At 40.4% G+C, this 12,456-nt stretch overlaps 1 pseudogene; it reads right to left on the reverse strand.

Moving 5' to 3' along the window:
* Positions 1-3,187: 3,187 nt before the first annotated feature.
* LOC109434947 (peptidyl-tRNA hydrolase) lies at positions 3,188-7,697 on the reverse strand (annotated as a pseudogene).
* Positions 7,698-12,456: the final 4,759 nt, after the last annotated feature.

Here is a 12,456-nt window from a genome sequence, read left to right on the forward strand (position 1 = left end):
CCAAGGTCCATAAGTTTAGTACCTATGTTTTCTTCTATGCAGTTTATTGTTTTGGGTCTTATGTTTAAGTCTTTGATCCATTTTGAATTAATTTTGGTGCATGGTGACAGATAGCAGTCCAGTTTCATTCTTTTGCACGTGGCTTTCCAATTCTCCCAGAACCATTTATTGAAGAGGCTTCTTTTCTCCATTGTATATTTTTTGCTTCTTTGTCCAAAATTATCTGTCCGTATTTATGTGGGTTTATTTCTGGGCTCAATTCTATTCCATTCCATTGGTCTGTGTGTTTGTTTTTCTGCCAATACCATGCTGTTTTGATTATTGTTTCCCTGTAGTACAAGCTAAAGTCAGGGAGTGTGATACCTCCATTATTGTTCTTTTTTCTTAAGATTGCTTTGGTTATTCAGGGCCTTTTGTGGTTCTATACAAATCTGATGATTTTTTGTTCTATTTCTTTAAAAAATGCCATTGGGATTTTGACGGGGATTGCATTAAATCTGTATATTGCTTTTGGTAATATGGCCATTTTAACTATGTTGATTCTTCCAATCCATGAGCACGGAATGTCTTTCCATTTCTTTGTGTCTTCTTCAATTTCTTTTAAAAATGTCTTATAATTTTCAGCGTATAGGTCTTTCAACGTCCTTGGTTAAGTTTATTTCTAAGTATTTTACTCTTTTTGTTGCAATTGCAAAAGGAATTTTTAAATTTCTTTTTCTGAGATTTCATTGTTAGTATATAGGAATGTCATGGACTTTTGCATGTTGATTTTATACCCATTTTTGTTTATTGTTTCTAATAGCTTTTGGTGGAATCTCTAGGATTTTCTATATATAGCATCATGTCATCTGCAAAGAGTGACAATTTAGCTTCTTCTTTCCCAATTTGGATGCCTTATATTTCTTTCTCTTGCCTGATTGCTCTGGCAAGGACTTCCAACACTATATTGAAAAGCAGAGGTGATAGGGGACAGCCCTGTCCTGTTCCTGAACATAGAGCAAAGGGCTTCAGTTTTTCACCATTAATTATGAGCTTAGCTGAGGGCTTGTCATATATAGCCTTTATTATTTTAAGTTACTTTCCTTCTATATCTATTTTATTAAGTGTTTTAATCATAAATGATGTTGCATCTTGTCAAATGCTTTTTCTGCATTAATTGATATAATCATAAGACTTTTATCCTTTATTTTGTTTATGTGATGTATCACATTGATGGATTTGTGGATGTTGAACCATTCTTGTGCCCCTCCGATGAACCCCACTTGGTCGTGATGAATAATCTTTTTAATGCATTGTTGTATTCGATTTGCTAGAATTTTGTTTAGGATTTTTGCATCGGTATTCATCAGAGATTGGTCTGTAGTTTTCTTTTTTGTGTTATCCTTACTAGGTTTTTGTATCAGGGTATGTTGGCCTCACAAAATGAGTTAGGGAGTACTGTCACTTCAATTTTGGAAGCGTTTGAGTAGGACAGGTATTACTCTTTGAAGGTTTGGTAGAATTCACTAGTGAAGCCATCTGGTCCCAGACTTTTGCTTTTGGGAAGGTTTTAGATGACTGATTCAATTTCCTTACTGGTGATCAGTCTGTTTAGATTTTTCAGTTCTTCATGATTCAGCCCAGAAAGGCTATATGTTTCTAAGAACTTGCCCATTTCTTCTAGGTTATTGAATTTGGTGGCATATAGTCCTTCATAGTATTCTTGGATGATCCTTTGTATTTCTGTGGCATCCGTGATAACTTCCCCTCTTTCATTTCTGATTTTGTTTATTAGTGTCTTTTCTCGTTTTATCTTAGTGAGTCTAGAGAAGGATTTGTCAATTTTGTTAATCTTTTCAAAGAAGCCGCTATTTGTCACATTATTTTTTTCTATTGTCTTTTTGTTCTCTATTTCATTTAGTTCTGCTCTGATTTTTGTTATTTCCTTTCTTCTGCTGATGTTGGGTTTCATTTGTTTTTATAGTTCTTTAAGGTGTAACATGAGGTTATTTTTCTTGTTTTTTGAGATAGGCCTGTAATGATATAAATTTCCCTCTTAAAACTGCTTTTGCTGCATCCCCAAAATTTTGATAGGATGTATTTTTATTCTCATTTGTTTCTATGTATCTTTTGATCTCTCCTCTTATTTCTTCTTTGATCAGGGTCGTTCTTTAAAAGTATGTTGTTAAATCTCCACATATTTGTGTTTTATCCTGCTTTCTTTTTGCAGTTGGTATCCAATTTCAAAGCCTTGTGATCAGAGAATATGCTTGATATGATTTCAATCTTCTTAAATTTGCTGAGGCTAGTGTTATGTCCCAATATATGGTCTATCCTTGAGAATGTTTACTGATATAAGTTTCAAGTGTACAATTCTATAATACATCATATGTATATTGCATTGTGTGCTCAATACCAAACCTTCAAAGAGTCTAGTCTCCTTCTGTCATCATATATTTGACCCCTTTACCCTCTTCAACCTCCACTCACCCTGCTTCCCCTCTGATAACCACCATACTGTTGCCTGTATAGATTGAAGTTTTTAAAAACTGTTTTTTTCTCTCTAATGGTTTTGGTCTTAAAAATCTTTCTGATTCTTTAGTGATTACTCATAAAAATGCCAAAATGCATTCTTAGCAAGATCTAAAGTTGCTTACTATTATTCTCCTTTCCAGGGATATTGAAAATTTTGTTACCTGACATCACCTTTTGACATTCTTAGTGTTATTTTTGTCCAATATTTTACTTCTATCTTCCTTTTCCTCTACTAAATTAGTCATTGGTACTATTACTTAATATAGTCAACATTCATTTATATTTACCTATGTGTTTTTCAATTTCTTTGCTCATTCTTTCATCTCTGAGTTGCCTTAGGGGATAATTTTCCTGTTTCTTCAAGTATACCCATTAGAAGTGCTCTGGTAGCACACACTCTCAGTTTCTGTTTGCCTGAAACATTTTTATTTTACCCCTCTTTTTTTAAAGTTCAAAAAGTTTAGTCTTGAAATTTCCCTACTTTCCAAGACACAGAGAGAAGACCAACTCCCTATCCCAGAAACTGGCCTATCCAGCTATCCCCTTTAATCTATAGGAAGCCTGGAGAAGCCCAGAGAAGAGTTATATAAAAAGTGAATGCCACAGGTTGGTGTGGCACCTCTGTGGCTGGGTGTGTGGGCATGGCAGCAAGCAGGCAGCCGTGCCACTGGTGTCAGGTGCCCGACCAGGACCCTTGGCCTTGCTCACGGGTGTGGTCCAGGAGCAGGTCAGTGGCTTGCTCCAGCAATGGGGGCAGCAGCTCCTGCTCTGTGGAGGAGAAGCATCCCAGCACGTGCACTTTCGCTGCCTCAGGGTGAGAAGGGTGTCCTATGCCCACCTGCAGCTGCGACATTGCATTGCAATGAGGCAGGTAATGCAGGAATGGACTCCATTGTGGTCCTTCGCACTTCCCCACAGCTTCAGAGCCAGTTTCCCCAGGGCCTCGTCCAGCTCATCATGCACCCGGTAGACCTTCTCAGTAGTCAGCCGGAACAGCTCCACCGGCCTGGCCATACTGTGCCCATTGGCATTCGTGAGCTGCCTCAGCCAGAGCAGGACCAGCTGGGCACACCCAGGTGAGGCCCGGACGAGGGCGGCGGTGCAGCTGAGGTGGTGCCCCAGTTGCCCCATCACCGCCATGCCCACGCTAGACTGTGTGCTGGGCAGTCCAGGGTTCTCTAAGCCCATCACCAGCCACCGCTTCCTGGAGGGCCGGTTTCCCAAAACACTTGGGGTCCCCGGCTCTTGGGGGTGACTCAGCCACAGTCCGGTACGCAAGAGGTTTTCATCTTTGTTTCTGAGTCATAATTTTAGCGGGTTGACACTTTGAAGTTATTGCTAGTTGATACCTTTTAAAGTAACTTTGAAGTTAGTTTACTGTTTCTAGCTTCCATTGTTGCTGTTGTTTGTCATTCCTTTATAGAGAATTTGTCTTCTTCTGCGGGGAGGGACCGTTGTTTTTTTTTTACGATCTTTTCATTTTTGATTTTCTGAAATTTTACTATAAGCAGTGTATCTAGATATGAATTTCTTTTTAATGTATCCTTTTTGGGATTTGTTCTTTCTGAGTCTGTGTATTCACATCTCTCATCATTCTAGAAAACATCTTGGCCATTATCCCTTCATGTATTCTGTCTCCCTTATTCTCTCTAGTTTTGCTTTTTGGAATGCCAATTAGAAATATAATAGACCTGTTCACTCCATGTCAGTTATACTCTTTATTTTATTTTCTACTTTTTCTTGGTCTCCCTTTTATTGATGGACATTTGAGTTATTTATATTGTTTTGCTCTCACAAAAAATTTGCAATTGAATAATCTTGTACGTAACTCATTTGCTAGATCAGAATCTTATGCATGTTCAATTTTGTTATAAATTACATATATATACGTATGTATATGTGTAATGTACGAAGTCTGACAATTAAGTTTGCAAAATTATTGTAGCAATGTTGCTAAACTTTTTTGATATCAGAGGGATTATTCATTATGAATTTGTACCAACAGAACAAACAGTTAACCAAGTTTCCTATTTAGAAGTGCTGAAAAGACTGCGTGAAAAAGTTAGATGAGCTGAACTTTTCACCAACAATTCATGGCTCTTGCATCACGACAAAGCACCAGCTTACACGGCGCTGTCTGTGAGGGAGTTTTTAGCCAGTAAACAAATAACTATTGGAACACCCTCCCTACTCACCTGATCTGGCCCCCAGTGACTTCTTTCTTTACCTGAAGATAAAGGAAATATTGAAAGGAAGACATTTTGATGACATTCAGGACATCAAGTGTAATATGATGACAGCTCTGATGGCCATTCCAGAAAAAGAGTTCCAAAATTGCTTTGAAGGGTGGACTAGGCGCTGGCATTGGTGCATAGCTTCCCAAGGGGAGTACATTGAAGGTGACTATAGTGATGTTCAGAAATGAGATATGTAGCACTTTCTCTAGGATGTTTGCGAACTTAATTGTCTGACCTCGTATGTATATATACATACGTGTTTGTGTGCGTGTGCGTCTGTGTGTGTATGTGTGTGTATGCCATCCATAGGGTTGGCATCAGTTTTCACTCTTATCAGAGATGAATGAGTGGGCCTATTTCCCTCAGTCACCTACAGCGTGAGTGGTCTTCACATTTTTGTTCATTTAATTTTTACTTTTAATGATTTATATTTTTATTTATATACTCTTTGTTTCATTCTGTTTCATATTTCATGATCATGTTTTCTATTTCTTTAAAATTAAAAAGAAAACATTCACACATACTCATTTTTTACTCAAAATTTTACATCTCGTGGTGCCAATATCTGAAGCATTTGGTACATCTAATTCTTTATCTTGTTATACCAGCTGAATCGCCCCTCTTGGTGATTTGTATCCTTGAGGGTTTTGCTTGTAAGTTTAGATTGTGAGCTCAGGCTTGGCTGCTCTTATCTGTGGGAATCCAACAAAGGCTTGGTTGAGAATATTCCTCCGAAACAGGTTTGCATTTGCTTTTGTGAGGCACCTCCCAGTTTTACTCACCCATCTATTTATGTTTATTTTTTGACTTGGCATATTCTGACCCATACAAGTAGTGTAAATTTGAGCCTCAAATATAAGGAAGGTAGGTCTGTGGTTATGATGTTTTAGGAGACACTCTGTCTTTCCTTTCAGATTTGAGACTGAGACAAACAAGTGTCTTTCTTGACTCCCTTTCGCAGTAAATAGGTCCTTTTTCTAGTCTACCCTTTCGTTGACATTATTAGCCCTTTGAGAATTTATTTAGGTTTTATGTGGGATGATCTCAGTTTTAATTCGCCTACTCCCACCTCCCTACGCCCCTCCCCAACCCCCTGATATCATTGCCTTTTACTTCTGTGGTCATTATAACTTGGGTTCTGGTTTTCCTGAGGCAAATGTCCTCAGGGCATCCATGGCTAGTCAGTCTGTTTTGCTTTCTAGTTCTTACTTCTTTGGTTTTTGGCTCCTTGGTATTGCTCTTACTTATTTTCAGTTTCATCTATGCTTCCTGATACGTATTATTATATTTAATCCAAGCTTTTTAGGTGTTTTGCAGCAGGAGAGATTTTAAGGATAATTCATCTGTACTATGTGAACTCACAAATATTATTCTTTCAATAAATACTCATTTAATAAATATGGAATGAAATAAATATTTATTGATTGCCTGCCATGAGCCAGACTAGTCCATTTTATTCCTTCTATTTTATTCCAAAAGATTCAAAGACTCTGATAAGTATAGCAACCACCAGTTAATTCACACAGTATTAGATGAAGGAAATTTGTTTCTGGTTTTAACAAAGCGATCTAAGCCCCTGGTGGATGATGGCTGTGAACAGGTTTATTGTGGTTACAAATCCACACTGACAACATTTTTATGAGATCGACCCAACATAAGTAGCACTGAGAGGGCATTTGTAATACCCTTGATTTGAGGCTCACCACCTGCCCCCACACACATTAATCTTGACTGATTAATAAAACAGGAATCTAGATTTCTAATGTGCATATCATGAAAATGAGCAGTAGCAGTAGAATCACTTGCTTTTTAAAAAATCATTTTCAATAATGAGAGTTGCTATAAGGATAACTTACTGTGGGAATCTCCCAGAATGCTTATACTTATAGAAACTAGAAAGACATCAGACTCCTCACTCTCTCTTGTCCCTCTGCATTTTTCTTTCAGACTTCATAGTCTTTCATCTCCTCTTCTTTCTCTGCTCCATTCTTCGCTTTCACTGGGCCACCTTCAGAGCTCACTGATCTGCTTCTATGGTCCCATCGTGGCTATTGAAAGATGGCAGCCCACCCTTCCCAACTGGCTCCCAGGGCTCACTCTCCTGATTTTGCAGAGCAAAAACTTTAAAGTTTACAAAGACCTCCACACACATTATTTCATTTATGTCTAACAATGTTATGACATAAGCAGAATGTTGTTATCCCTAATTATATTTTTAATGAAAAAACTGAGATCCAGCAAGAAGTATGTGCCCAACATAATACAGCCAACCAGTGGCAGAGCAGGGACTAAACCCAGATTTTCTGGCTCGAAACCAGCGCTTTCTCATGAGGTCAGCTCACATACAACTGCCTACTGGAGTCACATCCAGGTGGAATTCCAATGTCTGGAAAAATTGGATTTTGAAGTAATCAATGAGCTCCCAATTTTCTGATGTTTCTATAAAGTAGGTCTGGGGTTTCTCTGTGAGAGTGGTGGCTTGGATTCTAGAGTTAAAAAAAAAAAAATTGGTGTTGGTTTTGTGAATGTCCCGAAGGCCATGCTTGGTCATGTCTGGGAGTTTTGTGATTGGTTACTAGTCGCCAAGGGCTTGTGAAAACATAAATGTCTCACTGAGCTCAAACCTGAATGGGAAAAAAAAAAAAGAGTTCTGAGTAAGAGTCTGACTAATGACTCTTTGGAAGAAATTGAGCAGTGTCTGAGACTTTCCCATCTGCCTTTCGGCTAGAAAATTTTCTTCCAGAAGCCCTCCGCCCCATGCATTTGACCAGCACAATGCACTGTGCACATTCATCCATTTTGTAACTCATTGATGAAGTCTTTAATGAACACTTACCACGTACCAGGTGCTGGTGGGTACTGGTGATTGTCGAGGGAGTTACAGAAGTACACAAGACAGTATCCTATCCTTAAAAGGACTGCAATGTAGAGGAGTTTTAGTACCATGGCTGATCTTACAGTCTTGGGAGCTAAGCTGCCTGCTCAAAATCCTAGCTGTATCACAACTAACAATCAACCTTGGGTAAGTGTCTCATCTCTTTACGCCTCAGTGTTCTTTATTAAAAATATAGCTAACATACAATATTATATTAGTTTCAGGCCTACACCATAGTTATTCAATGTTTATATAGCTAAAGAAGTGATCACCATGATAAGTCCAGCAACCTTCTGACACCGTACCACGTTATCACAATATTATTGACTATATTCCCTGTGCTGTACATTACATCCCCATGGCTTATTTGTTTTATACCTGGAAATTTGGACCTCTTATTCCCCTCCCCCCCTTTTAAATTTATCAATTACAGTTGATATTCAATATTATTTTATATTAATTTCAGGTTAGACTAATGGTTAGACTTTTATGTAGTTTAAGAAGTGATCCCCCTGACTAGTCTAGTACCCACCTGGCACTATGCATAGTTATTACCATATCATTGCCTATATTCCCTGTGCTTTAATTCACATCCCCATGACTATTTTGTAACTACCACTTTGTACTTCTTAATCCCTTTACGTTTTTCACCCTGTCCCCAACCCCGCTCCCACCTATCACCCCAACAAATCTAGTACCGATCTGATGCCACACAGTATTACAATGTTATTGACTATATCCCTTATGCTATACCCTACATCCCCATAACTACTTTGTAACAACCAATTTGTGTTTCTTAATCCCTTACCCATCTTTCACCCACACCCCCAAACCCCCTCCCATCTGCCAACCATCAAAATGTTCTCTGTATCTATGAGTTTATTTCTGTTTTGTTTGTTAATTTTGTTCTTAGATTCCACATATAAGTGAAATCTCATTGCATCTGTCTTTCTGTGTCTGACATTTTCCACTCAGCACAGCACCCTCTAGGTGCATCCATGCCGCCGCAGATGGCAGGAACCAATTCTCTTCCATGGCCGAGAAATATTCCATTGTATATATGTACCACCTCCTCTTTATCCATTCTTTCATCAACAGACACCCAGGCTGCCTCCACATCTTCGCCTCTGTAAACAATGCTACAAGCACACGTCCCCTCGAAGTAGCATTTTGGGTTTCTTCAGATAAATACTCTGAAGTGGGATTACTGGGTCCTTCATTGTCTCCTCTTATAGTCTTTGTTTTAAAGTCTATTTGGTTGGGATGGGATTCCTATCCCAGCTTTTTTGTTTTTTCATTTCCATTTTCATGAAATATCTTTTTCCATCCCTTTACTTTCTGTCTGTGTGTGTCTTTCAATCTAAAGTGAGTCTCTTATAGGCATCATATGTAAGGGTTTTGTTTTCTTATCAATTCAGCCACCCTATGTCTTTTGATTGGAGAATTTAATCCATTTACATTGACAGTAATTGTTGATAGATATGTAGCTATCGCTATTTTATTATTCATATTTTTTTGTTTTGTTCTGTCTTAAAGAAGTCCCTGTAACATTCCTTGTAATACTGGTTTGGTGGTGATGAACTCCTTTAGCTTTTTCTTGTCTAGGAAGCTCTTTATCAGTCCTTCAAATTTAAATTATAGCCTTGCTGGGTACAGTAATCTTAGTTGTATGTCCTTACTTTTCATCACTTTGAATATTTCTTGCCAATCCCTTCTGTCCTGCAATGTTTCTGTTGAGAAATCAGCTGACCATCTTATGGGAGCTCCCTTATAAGTTACTAGTTGCCTTTCTCTTACTGCTTTTAGGATTCTCTCTTGTCTTTAAACTTTGCCATTTTAATTATAATGCGTCTAGGTATGGGCCTGTTTGGGTTCATCCTGTTTGGGACTCTCTGTGCTTCCTGGACTTGTATATCTATTTCTTCACCAGGTTAGAAAAGTTTTCAGTCATTTCTTCAAATAGGGTCTCAATCTCTAGCTTTCTCTTTTCTGTTCTGGCACCCCTATGATGCAAATGTTGTTATGCTTGATGTAGTCCTAGAGGTCTCTTAAACTATCCTCATTCTTTTGGATTATTTTTTCTTTTTGCTGTTCCAATTGGGTATTTTCTGCTACCTTGTCTTCCAAATCGCAGATTCGATCCTCTGCTTTATCTAGTCTGCTGGTGATTCCTTCTAGTGCATTCTTCATTTTGTTTATTGTATTCTTCACTTTTGACTGGTTCTTTTTTATGGTTTCTATGTCGTTTTTTATGATTGCTATCTCTTTGTTGAAGTTCTCACTGAGGTCCTTAGTGAGCATCCTTAGAACCACTGTTTTGAACTCTATCTCATAGGTTGCTTGCTTCCATTTCATTTAGTTCTTTTTATGGATCTTTCTCCTGTTCTTTCATTTGGGACACATTTCTTTGTTTCATCATTTGGCTGCCTCTCTATGTTTGTCTCTATGTATTTGGCAGATCTGCTGTATCTTTCAGTCTTAGCCAGGTAGCTTTATGTAGTAGGTGTCCTGTGGGGCCCAGAGGGACAGTCTCCCTGGTCACCTACTCTGGGTGCTCCAGGAGTGTCCCTTGTGTGGGTTGCATGTGCCCTCCTGTTATAGTTGAGGTTTGATTGCTATTGGCATATCAGTGGGTGGGATTGACCCTCAGGTTTACTGGCTATGGGGTTTGGCCATGTCCAGAGCTTATTGGCTGCTATGCAGGAGGCTTACCCCACTGAGTGGGATTCGCTCCAGTGGGCTCTGGTGCCTGTTGAGACCACTCTTTGTGTGTGCCACTTGTGGGGCTGATGGGGTGGTGCTCTGCTGTGGTCTGAAGCCAACCTCCAAGTATAGTGGTTCTGGGGACTCTTGTGAGGGGCTCCGGTACAGGCCCAGGTCAACCACTGCCTGTGACTGACTGGTGGCTACCTGGCAGGAGCTACAAAGTGATCCATGGTTGTTTTGCTGCCTGTGCTAAACCCGGAGGCACGTGAGAGAGCCCATGTTGCAAACGGAGGACAGCTCCATCAGTACCAGGCCTGGGGTAACTCTGCAAAAAGCCAGGACACCCGGGAGACTGCCGCCACCTGCTGGCCCCCTTAAGGTTCCACCACTGATAAAGCCTTGTGTGGTATGAGAGTTGGGTGAGGCAGGGCCTCAGGAAGTCACTAGAGTAGGAAGAGTTGTGGTCACTAAATTAATGTAGGTTCTGGTTTGGTGCCAGTGCTGAGTCTGTAGCAATCCAGCAAAAGTCTCAGAGTACACGCAGGCCAGTTGCTGCCCACCTGGGGCCCATGGACTCCAATTGTTTTCCAAGAAAGAGTGCAGTTCAGGCTGTGCTGACTGCTCACAGAGAAAGTGCCTTCAGGTGTGAGAGTTGAGTGGGGCAGGGTCCCAGCTGAGTCAGCAGGGTGGAGCATCAGAGCTCATGAGGACAATCAGATTCAGATTTGGCCTGGGGGAGGGGGCGGTGCTCAACATAGAAAAAATGGCTCCTGCCTGCTGGCTGCATGGGAGGAGGAGGACTCCTCTCTGGGAAAATGCTGACTGTTCTCCAGTCCTCCTCCTGAAGCCACACACCTCAGTCTGCCCCCTGTATATCTCCAAGGCCCCCCAAGTCACTGTGCTTCTGCTGGAGCCCAAGGTGAGTGCCTGTGAGTGAGTGAGGCTGTGCGTGGGCTGTTTTAAGAGGACAGCTGGGTTTCCCACAGCCTTCCGTCCCACTCAGATGGTCAGAGTCACCACTGTTTTTCACAGCCAGATGTTGTGGGGGCACCTTTCCTGGCACCAGTATTCCGGGCTGGGTAGCCTGGTGTGGGAGGCTGGGATCCCTTGCTCCTCTGGGGGGAAATCTACGTGGCCGAGGTATCACTCCTGATTCTCAACCGTCACAGGAAGTTTTGGGACCCGTTCTGCGTCTCTGCCCCTCCTACTAGTCTTGTCGTGGCTTCTTTATATTTTCAGTTATAGGATTTCTGTTTGGCTAGACTTCAGATGGTTCTCCTGGTTGATTGTTCTGTGATTTAGTTGTAATTTTAACATGTTCATGGAAGGAGGCAGGCACAGTGTTTATCTACTCTGCCATCTTGGATCTCTTGAAGAGGCATTTTAGAATGAACCCAATAGAGAGTAGGTGCTTTATTTTTAGTGCAGCCTTTTTTTTTTTTTTTTTTTTACATGTCATCTTTTGCTTGGCTCTCCTTTTCTCCCTGCCCTGAAATCACTATATGCCCTGTTCTCTGCCTTTAAGATGAGACATATAACAGTCTGTATCCTTACATTGCAGAATCATCCTGAATCATTGCAGAAACATTCTAGAAATGAAGCATGCTAATCTTTCTTCCAGTTCTCCCTTGAATCTGAGTTCTTGCGTCCACACGTTTTTCCATGTTATTCCTTGGGGAAAAAAACCATGGCGTTCCTCTTATCTGGTTTTCCTTTCTCCTTCTGTCTCCTCATGATGTTCTGGCCTGTTTGCCTGTCTACCTTCCACCAGCTAATCTTAAAGGAGGTTTGGGGTGTATGGCTTAGAAATGAAGGGGTACAGGGGTCCATCATGGTGGTTTTGGGTTTGGTCACCAGAATGGGATGCTCTGGAAGGATTGGCAGGTGGCAGAGTTTGTGCAGAGGGTTTCAGGGAGAGGAATAGCAGGAGCAAAGGCAGGGAGGCAAGAAAGAGGGACCCACATCAAGGAAATGGCTTGTGTTTATGGGTAGGACTAGTACGTAGGGTACAAATGGGTAGGCATTAATAATTATAATTATTATAAATATCCCATATTTAACATTCACTATCTGCCAGGCACGTTGAGAAATTATGATGCAAATTAATCCTCCCAATAGCACATA

The sequence above is a fragment of the Rhinolophus sinicus genome, linkage group LG07, assembly GCF_036562045.2.
Source record: "Rhinolophus sinicus isolate RSC01 linkage group LG07, ASM3656204v1, whole genome shotgun sequence".
Taxonomy (NCBI): Eukaryota; Metazoa; Chordata; class Mammalia; order Chiroptera; family Rhinolophidae; genus Rhinolophus; species Rhinolophus sinicus.